Here is an 11,750-nt window from a genome sequence, read left to right as displayed (position 1 = left end):
GATTTTATTTTATCAGGTTGGACATGCTCCACTTTTTCTAGAAGGTTAAAGAGTCTAAAGTCACCTTGCATTTTGTAGTTTATTGGAAATAAATTCCATCCCATTTTGCAAGTATTCATAGTTTTAACACTAAACTAGCTGCTGGAGTGTCGACCCAAATATAAGTCCCACAATACAATGTAGCCTACATGATCAAAGAAAGTTAACTGTACCTGATGGACCCTCAATACTTAAAGAAGTGCCTAGAATATAGTAGGTGCTCAATAAATATTTGTTGTATATGTAAGTAATGCTCTAAGAAGCTGGAGAGGGATGGAAAGATAAATATGCTGTCTTCTTTAGGATGTCTGAAGAGCATTTGTAGAGGATTCTACTGTTGATAAGTAATAGCAAACCAATTTTCAAAATAAATATTTTACTTTTTTTTCAAATCAACACAACTTTGTAGGTATACAATTATCTTATAATATGTATGATTTTATTTTAGTTTTAAGACATTCTTATATAAAACATTCATGGTAAAGATAGGAAAATTTTAAGCCTTTTCAGATGCATTCCCATGCCCTGTAAATCGTATTGCTTCAGTGTTTGCCACCCACTGTGGCAGGCTGCCTCAGTGTAAGAACTCAGCTTAGTGCTGGCAAAGCAGAGTGGCAAAGCAGATTTAAAAAGAAAAACCTTGCTCTGAGAAGATGGGCTTGAAAGTTAGTCATTGCCAAGAAAGGTAGTCTTCTATAAACCATTTCAGGTCCTGTCCACTATACCAACACATGGTCCCAGTTGATCTTACTATTGTGTGTGGTGACCTTTGCCCTCCAATGACCTCTTTTCTTCTTTGTCCTTGGTCCACAGAGAGGCTACATTCCCAGTCTTCCTTGCAGGTAGGCATGACCATGTGGCTACATTGTAGCCCATGGATAACTTGAAAAGCTGTGTGTCATTTCCAGACAATATTTTAAAATGTCCCACATATGCTTCTTTCTTCTTACAGATTTCTGGGATGAGGAAAACTTTCAAGATGTCCTTGTGAGCTACATGGCAGAGTAACTGCCACACTGAACCCCTGAATGACTGCATGGAGCATATGGCAACTTATTTTCTGAGATGGCCACTCTCAGTTTCTTCCCTACCCACATGGACATGTGGTTCCCCAGTGAGAGACAGAGCCTATTCCTCCACTTCTGTGCAATTTGGGCTAATTTAATTGACCATTTAACAGAATGAAATGCCATTGTGAGACTACCTTGAAGCTTCCTTCAAGGCTTCTTGGAACTCTGTCACCATACTTTTAGGAAGCCTAAGAAGAAAGAGGCCCCTGGAAACTAGTTTTAACTTGCCAGCTATTATGTGTAAGTTATACTGGAAGTCTATCTTCTAGACTTAGCTGAGCTTGCCCAGCTGATACCATGTAGAGCAGAGAACTGACCAGCAGAATCTCAAATTCTGAATTCACAAAATCCTGAAATACAATAAAAACAAGTGCTGTTTTAAGCTGCTAAATTTTGACATAATTTATTATGTGTCAAGAGAAAACTGAAACACCATTGTACCTCTACCCAAATACTACCATGGAATGTATATGTATAAGCAATAAGCTTCTAATTTTTTCATCTTATTATATATTAAGATATAATTAGCAAATAAAATTATATATACTTAGTGTATACAATGTAATTATTTAATATAATATACATTGTGAAATGATTACCACAATCATTAATTAACACATCCATCACCTTTTTGCATTTTGTGTTGGTGAGAACATTTAAGATCTACTCTTTTAGCTAATTTCAAGTATATAATACATTATTATTAACTATAATCATCATACTACACATTAGAGTCCCAGAACCTATTTATCTTATATCCAAAAGTTTGTATTCTTTGACCAATATCAGCCCCTATCCCCCACTCTCCAGCCTCTGGTGACCACCACTCTACTTTCTGGATCTATACCTTGACTTTTTTTAGATTCTGCATGTAAGTTATACCATACAGACTAATATAAAATATACAGTATTTGTCTTTCTGTATCAGGCTTATTTCACTTAGCATAATATTCTCCAGGATCACCCATGTTTTCACAAATGGCAAAATTTCCTTCCTTTCTGATTTCATTTTTGCACATGGTGTATAATAAGCATTCAGTTCCATTCTTTTGCATGTGGATATCCAATTTCCCCAATATCACTTATTAAAGAGACTATCCATTCCCATTTGTGGGTTTTTTTGGCACATTGGTTGAAGATCAATGGATTGTATATGCATTGGTTTATTTCTGGACTCTCTGTTCTATTCCGGTCTATGTGTATGTTTTTATACCAATACCATACTGTTTTGATTACTACAGCTTTGTAAAAATAGTTTGAATCAGGAAGTGTGATGCCTCCAGCTTTTTTCTTTCTCAAGATTACTTTAGCTAATTAGAATCTTTTGTAACCACTATTATTTTAAGCCTACATGTTTAGGTTGGCTTAATTGTCATTAAGCCTCCCTCCAGGAGGAGGGAGAGGTATTCGTTCCTCTTCTAATACATATATTGTATAAAGAGAAAAGAAGAGAGTGCAAGAAGAAGCAGAGTAAAAGTCACACACTCCTGACCTCCCCTTTCTCAATTGAAGATTAAGAGGTAAGGAAAAAAGCACCTGAAATACACTGAGAAAAGCACTCAGGAAAGAAAGGCTTCGGTCAAGCTTCCTATTTATGATTCTCAGAGAAAATAATTTTGCAAGCTGTCTTTGCAATCTTGGAATATAGCACAGTATGGTGTGCAGAGAGAGGGGATGCATGCACCCAAGATAACCTCAAGTCACAAATCGAATATACAGAATTCAGAAGTTCTAGTGTGTCCTCAAAGTGGGGGTGAGGTGCAGTTATCTGAGAGTTGAGATAGATAACTTTGGTTGGAGTTACTCTGGTGGGGGCAAACTAGTGCCAAAGCCAAGAGCTAGAGAGTTGACAAGGACAGTGTGGAGTCACAACCATATCATTTAAGAGGTAAGGGGAGTCATGCCTTTGGAGAGTATGGTCAAGTCCTGTCTGAGAGACCAGCCCACAAGTTATAAAAGCATCAGGCCTCAATAGAAGACACTCCCAGACCAGTCCAGGCATAGCCCAGAGGAACTGAGGACCTTCTGTCTACCCTACCACCATGAGATCACTTGAACCATATTTTCTTATGTGTCCAAACACCATCCTTGAAAGCAGCAAAGGAGAGTTCAGAAAAAGAAAGTCTGAATTCTATCTGGATGAGACTGAGAATTTATCTAATGACATTGTATAAATTATTCAATCAGAAAAGTCTTACTGACTTGGTCTATAATATTTCACTACCTAGCATTGTAGAAACTTATGGAGGAAATCAAATTAGTTACAGGAAAAAAATAGCGCATTTTCTCTACACATTGGAGTGTATTTTGAGCACATGTGTGATTCCACTGGATATATGTCATCATTTCTATTTTCTAGATATGCAAACCAAATCATCAAAGTCAGAATTATATCTATGACACAGCAGACACTAAACCTCTTTTAAAGCTCAACCCAGGGCTTTTTTTTTGCAGACTCTCCTGCCTCCTGTCCTCATATTTTATATTTATTATCCCGCTTATACCTTAGACCTCAGATATAAACGTTGGACTTAGTTTTGGAATCTAGTTATAGCCATAATGGGGGAGAAAGAGAGAAAGAGTACATGGTATTTTGAGGGATTTACAACACAACACAACACAACACACACACACACACACACACACACACACCCCACTTGAATAATTAATATTTTCTATGTATTTACACACACATACACTGAGAGAGGCAAATGTCACAAAGTACACGTGTGAATGTGCACAAAGCTGTATCATAGAATGTAAAGAATTTATTTTGCATACCTATCCTGTGGAACTATGGATACCTAGTCATTTTTCTTAGGCTCTGGGTACTTGTTGTTCCAATGCCCTATGGAGGAATGTCTGAAGAGGAATGTGGCTTGTCTGCCAAATACTCTAGTCTTCCACCTTCTAGGAGGAAGTGAAGAGTTCTACATTACCTTGCCCATGAAGTGATATTCTTGGGGAGTATAAAAGATAACCCCAAGCTAAAGAGAGTTAGAGAATCTGTAACCTGCCTCTGGGAATCATAAATGATTATTAAAAAGCTGTTAAATGTGTGATGTCTTGCAGTTCCATGTAGATTTGCATCCCCAAGCAACTATATAAGACCGTGGACATCTTTGTAAGAATTATATGGTCCCGATAGGCTGAATAGAGTAAGAATGGCTCTCTTTATATGGTGAAGTCATACTCCCAGTTCTTGGTATATGAGGAAGTAAGAAACAGTGATGACCCTACACTACGGAAGACTTAGCTAAAGAGAAGTACTATTATCAACCACTACTCAAAGAAGCTCACTCACAGGGGAGGAGCTGCCATGGGAACTGTAAGTGGAAGCCAATAGGAGTGATTAAGGAGGATCACAGTAAGAGGTTCCCTAGAGAGAACTTCTTCCCTGTAGCTCTCTTTTAGGGCAGAGTTTATCCTAAGAGAGAAGGAAGTCAATCCACATTTTCTAATTATCATCTTATGGGGATAAGAGTAAATTTTCTTATTAAAAAATTAGTGGAATTAGAGTGTAAGTCAACACGGAGACTCTGCCCACAGCTTCTCAGCCTTGAGAGTAGATTCAGGAAAGAGTTCTGTGTTCATAGAAGGGGGTGAGTGGTACACCACTGCTCTTGCAATATTGTATGAAAATCAACAGAACCTCAGTTAATAGTCCTTTTCTTCTCCATTTGAGGTACAATGCTGCAAAACTGTTGAGTTTGAAGGGGTCATTTTGAACACTGCTGGCACCCATGGAAAGATTTTTTTTTTAAATATAACTCCCAAAACAAAGAAGAAGAGCAGCAGACTCCCCAATTATTTAAGAAGACTCAAAAGTAATGAGAAAAATAAAATACTGAGGTATAAGAGTGTTCAAATAATATGTTGGGTCTTACTTAAGTTCTCAGATTTAAATAAGTATGAAATTCATCTGCTAGAAGTACTCTCTGTCTTTGATCTTTGTTCCTTGATTTAATCATAACTCTTCAATTACATTGGATCTATACCTTCTAATTTATCCATTTTGCTATCCTTGACTTTCACACATTTCAAACGTTAAGTTAGTCATGTCTCTTAATTCATTTTTCAGATACATGTTTTCAAATGTTAATTTCAATTATAACTGTCTAAGAAAATCATAGGTTCAGGCTAAGTACAGTAATACTATTGCCACTTGATAGGTAGTCTAACCTCTTGGCAAGTCTCCTATAATATTTTTTTTGTATTTAATATCTTTTGACCCAAGAGATTAGTTTTAGAATGATAAGTTGACTTAAAAGGAAATCTAGAGACAAGAGCAATGTTCTTTTTAGAGGGCCTTAATCAGAGAATAAGCAAAGAATCAGAATCAGAATCAGATCTGGAAGGTTTCTTTATTTCTATTTCAGAATCTCCTAAGTAAAATAAATCCTATGTCCATATGTTTTATGGAAAATAAAGAGACTGAAAACAGGAGCCCTTTTGGGCTATGATGCTGGGATTTGAGTCATTGGAGTCTATGATGATTTTGGTTCTTTAGCTCCAGGGACAGTAACCTTCATAATCTGCCACTTATGTCAAGTATTCTCTAGTAGGAATCATTTTAAGAGCAAATAAAAACAATTCAGACATTTTTCATGCAAGTTCCCTTTCACATTTCCCTTTGTATCAATGATTATATGTAGAACGGGGGTGTACTTGCTCCAATCAAATGACTCCTATTAATTTTTTACTTCTCAATATTTAAGGGAGAAATTGAAAGTACTGCTCGTTTATTCTGATTACATATGGTAACAAGACTATATAATATGGTTGTAAGATAGAGAGGGCAGATTCAAGCTAAACAGAAAGGCACTTTAGAATTCATTGGAAACAGAAGAAACAGTGTTGCTCAGATTGCATAAGTAGATGAAAACTAGAGGGAGAGAATATAAGCAACAATGGTGAAGGATTTAGGTTTTCCTTGGCAACTTTAGAGGCATGGAAAGTAGACTCTTTGGTGGAAAGTCTTGTCTACTCTTTGGTAGACAAGAACAACTGTGCAATCTATGTTTTTCTAAAAGACAGGAACTGAAGCTACCCTAAGACTTGTCTGGTTGGGAAGGAAAAAGGGCTGGCACCAGTGAAGAGAAACGAATTGACGGAAAGGACCTTAAGGGAGACTTTTGGTCACTTTTTTTTAAAAGATTTTATTTATTTATTTGTGAGACACACACACACAGAGAGAGAGAGAGAGAGAGAGAGAGAGAGAGGCAGAGACACAGGCAGAGGGAGAAGCAGGCTCCATGCAGGGAGCCTGACATGGGACTTGATCCTGGGTCTTCAGGATCAGGCCCTGGGCCAAAGGCAGTGCTAAACCCCTGAGCCACCCGGGCTGTCCCACTTTGGCCACTTTGAGACTGAAGCAGATGCAGTTTGGTCTTGGGAAACTGGCAGGCTGAATACAGAAGCAAATGCATCCTCAGGTTATGTGTAATGTTTGAGAAAACAGATGAACTCTCTGAGAGTGGTGAATACATTTTGCAGACTGAGATTTCATGGGAATTCTCAGTATCTATATGTAACCTACTTATTTAATGGGTGTATGTGCAGCAAAAAGAGGTGAATAACTGAACTAGTCAACACAGCAAAATTAAAAATAAATTTATTTTTTCAAAATATTTTATTATTCCCTATGACTTAGCCATCCTAAGCACATGGCACTCTGAAAAATCTGCTCCTTCATTTAGTTTATGTTCCTATGGGGTCAGACAGGTGATTAACCCAAATAAGTAAAGTCTATATAATCTATAAATTGGTGATAAATGTTATGAAGAAAAGAAAAGCAACCAAAAAAGTTCTCACTGATAAGGTCATATTTGAGCTCAAATGAAGGTAGGGGAGTAAAGCATGGGGATAAATGGGAGAAAAATATTCCAGGCAAACATAAGAACTAGCATAAGGGCCTTGAGGTAGGGGAATGTTAGACAAACCAAAGTCAGAGAATAGATGAAAGAAAGGTAGCAGAGCTGAGGTCAGAAAGGTAATGGGGAATCTTGTTATAATGGATCCCGTAGGTCATCAATAGTGGTTATATATTTTTACATAACTACCTTCAACCCTATGACTTTAAACAATAGTAAGCATTTATTTTGCTTACAAACACGCAGTGTAGACAGGGATTTAAGCAAATGGCTAGTCTTTGCTCCACATAGCATCAAACAGTGCTGCTCAAGGAGAGGCTGGATCATCCACTTAAGTGATGTCTTAGTCATATGCCTGGCAAATTGGTGTTGGCTGGGAGCTCAGTCAGAACTAGGGGCCATATGCCTTATTTCCTCTCCTCATGATCTCTCCATGGATGTCTTGGACTTCCTCACAGAATGATGGCTGCATTCCAAGTGTGAGACTTCCAAGAGAATAAGGAAGAAATGCATGGCATTTATATGACCTAGTTTTGAAGTCACAGCATATCACTGCTGACGTACTTCTTGGTCAGGGCCGCTTTAAAGGTTGGTACAGCTTCGGTGAGAAGGGACATAGGTTTCATTTCCTGGTGGGGGAATGTCAAGGCTTTATAAAAGTTTGTGGACAAGAGATATGTTATGTGGTCATCTTTGGAAAATACAATCTGTTGAACCACAACACTCGCTTTGGAATTATTCTGAGTGAAAGAAGTGACCACTGTAGTGCTTTGGTAGAGGAGTGACTTAAGTTTTCAACAGGTTATTCAGTCTTCTGTGCTGTAAGTGATGACAGTGAGCAAGGGCTCAAACAGGGTCAATAGTGAAGAGGCTATTGCTGTAATAGGGTGAGATGCGAAGGTGGCTTGGACTAGAGTTGTAGTAGTGCAGATGGTAAGATGTAGGGAGACTGAGCATATTTGGAAGCTTGAGCCAACATGATTTGGTGACTAGCAGCGGAGTGTGCGAGAAAGAGGAGTCAAGAATGGTCCCAAAGATGGGGTCCCTGGGTGGCTCTGGTTGAGCGTCTGCCTTTGGCTCAGGGCGTGATCGCAGGGTCCTGGGATTGAGTCCCGCATTGGGCTCCCTGCAGGGAGACTGCTTCTCCCTCTGCCCATATCTCTGCCCCTCTCTCTGTGTCTCTCATGAAGAAATAAACAAAATCTTAAAAACAACAAAAAAGAATGGTCCCAAAGAGGATATCCCTTCCTGTTAAAAATTACTGGCTTTTTATCAAACTCTCCACCAGATAACAATTAGAAAATTCAATAAAATACATACACACACACACAGCCAAAAGCATTTGTTTGAAGGCAGCAGAAAACTCCCAAAGCAGACAGTAAAGACTGTAGGGTCTAAGATACCAAAGGGAAAGGAAGCACATGAAGATGAGCTCAACACTTCATGCTACTTTTTCCTTTGAGTCATTTGCCGGTTTATAATTGGGCTATGTCTAAGAGCTGAGAAGCTGAAAGGAAATATGCTAACTGGCAAAGAAGCATCAAGGTGCTAGAGAGACAAAAATTGGATTTCAAGGCTATGAAGGCAGCCAAGAGCAGAGTGAAAAGACCTCAGATGGCAGAAAAGTGCAAAAAGATACCAAAAAGGCAAGCTAAGCCTTTGGTACCACTTTCTCTTTTAGGAAGAAGGCTTCGGGCCCAGAAGCTGAAGAGCACCATTATAATGGTGTTCAATTTTCTAAAACTGTAACAACTCCCTAGCTACTGATTCAAGAAGCACTATAAACTCTCCAAAAAATATGTATATAAAGAAACTACACTGAGTCACAGCATAGCAAAACTACTGAAATCCAAAACCAAACCAAACATTGTAGAGATAACCAGAGAAAAAGGAAACATAAGCTACAAAGAAGCTACATTAAAACAATAGCGTGATGTCTGATTTTTAAAATAAAGTGATGGAAGTTAGAAAACAATAGAATAAAAAAAAAAGGGAAATAATAGAATAACACCTTTGCTGAAACAAACGACAGGTTTCTAGAAGGGTATTTCTATGTCAAAAATATATCTATTTTAAAAAAAATTATATATATACCTATTTTAGGATTTTGAAATAAATTTTAGAATTACCTTCTGGTAAAGTTGTATTAATTTACATCCCTGCAAATGATATAAATGAGAATGCATATTTTGTTGCATTCACCAGCACAAATAATTATCATAGTGTGGTCTTTGCTAGTTTAGAAAGCAAAATACTATTTGTCATCTCAATTTACCTTTCTTTGATTACTAATATGTATGGTCATTTGTACGATATTTGGTTTCTCCACTCATGTTTTCCTACATTTAGCAAACGTTAGATGCTCACAGTTTTATTGCCCATCCACTGATTATTACTGGCACAAGGAAAGCTCTTCACTGTGTTATCTCTATTTTGCATCTGACCTCTTCCCTAAGCTCAGTTATTAGATCTAGTAGTTTTCAATGAATTATCTTGGGTTTTTTAGGTGGTGAATTTATACTCTGTAATTAGTAATTTTGTATAACTAAGAGGTATACTTACTACTTTTGCTTGCTATTTTCATCAGGTAAGACTCCAGAATAATACTGAAAAATAGTAAATATGATTTTATTGTAAGTTTCTTTTTTTTTCATCATACATATAATAAAGTTGGCTTTGATTTGTGATAAGTATACTTTGTCATTATATAAGCATTCTATTTCTAGTTTATCAAGGAGTTGTAAATTTAAAAAGGAGTGTTTAATTTCATCAAAAGCATTTTTAACATTTACTGTAATGAGTTTATGTGCTTATTAGTCTTTTTTGTCCAATCAATATGGTAAATTATATTAATATATTTCCTAATGTTGACCTATCACAGTATTCCTAAAATAAGTGCTATTTTTTTATGCCCTGATGGATTTTCATTTATGATTTTTGTATCCTATAATCTTATTTCTGCTATCTTTGTAAAGTTTTGGTAGCAGATTATGCTAGCCACATGTAATGAATGAACTACAATATCCATACTTTTAGGTACTCTGTAATAGCTTCATTGGCATATTCTAAAAAGATTTTCCTACAGTTTATCACAAGACCTATGGGGAGGTGCAGGAAAAGAATCAATTCTCTGGCAATTTTGTTGATTTCCTTTGTGGTTCCTTGTTCCTTGTTTTCCTTTTAACTTCTCTCTGTTTATATTTTTAATTCATTTATTTCTGGAAAAATATGTATTTCATCATTTTTCAAATAGATTAGCAAAGAATTGTGGGTAGTGTTCTTGTGTAAGCTTTATTATTTTTTTTTCTTGTGTAAGCTTTAACTTTCTATGGGTCTATAGACATATGAGCTTTCTTACAATGTTGTATATTTGTAAACTTTTCTGTTTTTCATGATTCAAACAGCCAGATTTTTTTCTATACTTTCTACTGAAGCTGATCTTAGATTTTTATAAATCCTACTTATCTCTGGTTTCTAATTTATTATTATCTGCTTTTATAGTAATGAATTCCTTTTTCCTGCTTTCTTTTGGGTTTATTTTGTTCCTACATTTTTAGCTTCTTGGGTTGAAACTTAAATTCATATAATTTTATTCTTTCTTATTTATCAAATAAGGTATTTAAATTTCTGAATATATCTCAGCTGTGTATTATAAGTATCCATCTTTTGTATATGAATTTATACAAAAACAAGAAATGTCACTTTTTGAGAAATGTACTTAAAAAGCCCATATTTAAAGGATGTGAATATGCAAGAAAGTCTGGACAATTTGAGAATATAGTGAAATTTCTGTTAGTTATAAACAACTAACAACCCATCCAGTTGGATTTATGTCTTGTTTTCTGTCTTTAGAGGAAAATTGTATTGTGGGTGGGCAATATTACATAAGATGTATATTAAAATTTTTTAAATCTTCAAGGGGATTACTTGGGTTAATGACTCTTGATTCCAAATTCTCATACGTTTTTTAGTTCTTTATAATGATCAATGTGTCCAGAAGGATGTTTTGAGGCATTGCAAGATTATCAACAGTGATTACATTATTTTTTATTACATTAGTCTTAGGAAATGTCATAAATACATTTCTAGGTGGATTGGAGTAATATTTATAAGGATTTGACAAAAAGAAGTTTCCATTTAATTCTTGACTATTTACAAAATACTTCATTGCCTGAGCATTTAAATGAAATATGATTTTATAATCTTTCTTATATGCTTACATTTACTGAGCACTTACCATACTGGTTACTATTCTACTACTTGTTGTATCATCTTATCTAATCTTCACAACAACATAATGAGAAAGGCAGTGGTGGGGAAACTGAGGCACACAGTGGTTCATACAGCCAGTAAATAGCAAAGGAAGGACTCAAATCCAAACTGTCTGCCCCCAGAGTCCATGTTCTTAATTCTTAAGCATTCTACCTACCAATGGGTTGGAAAATGTGAGGCCACAAAAATCACAAGAGAAATCCCTGTGTAAATTTACCACTGGCTGGGATGAGATGGGACAGCATGACCTAGCAATATGGCCCTGTAACTTTTTTCAAAACTGTTTCACCACTCTGGCTGACAGAGTGCCTCCTCCAGTGCAGGGACACCATCCTGTGAAGAAGGTCACAATTTTATTCCCATTGCAGGGAGGAATTATGTCCATTATAGCATTAGCACAAACACCTAGACTGTTTCTGTTTTGTCTTCCAAGTCATGTACAAATTTTCCCATTCAAAGAAATCTAATTTAATCTACTTAAATTGGATTTGCCTCA

General features: G+C 36.3%; 1 long non-coding RNA gene across 2 annotated transcripts in view; it reads right to left on the bottom strand.

Annotated features, from left to right (window-relative positions):
* Positions 1-452: 452 nt before the first annotated feature.
* LOC140608021 (uncharacterized) overlaps positions 453-11,750 on the bottom strand; it is a 40,058-nt gene continuing 28,760 nt past the window's right edge. For both annotated transcript variants that reach the window (XR_012009970.1, XR_012009969.1), the window contains 2 exons: positions 9,545-9,588; positions 453-1,459 (listed from right to left, as the gene is read on the bottom strand). This is a non-coding gene — a long non-coding RNA (uncharacterized lncRNA). The remainder of the gene's footprint in view (positions 1,460-9,544; positions 9,589-11,750) is intronic.

This window comes from Canis lupus, chromosome 17, assembly GCF_048164855.1.
Source record: "Canis lupus baileyi chromosome 17, mCanLup2.hap1, whole genome shotgun sequence".
In the NCBI taxonomy this organism is placed as follows: Eukaryota; Metazoa; Chordata; class Mammalia; order Carnivora; family Canidae; genus Canis; species Canis lupus.
This window is presented reverse-complemented; position numbering and strand designations above follow the sequence as displayed.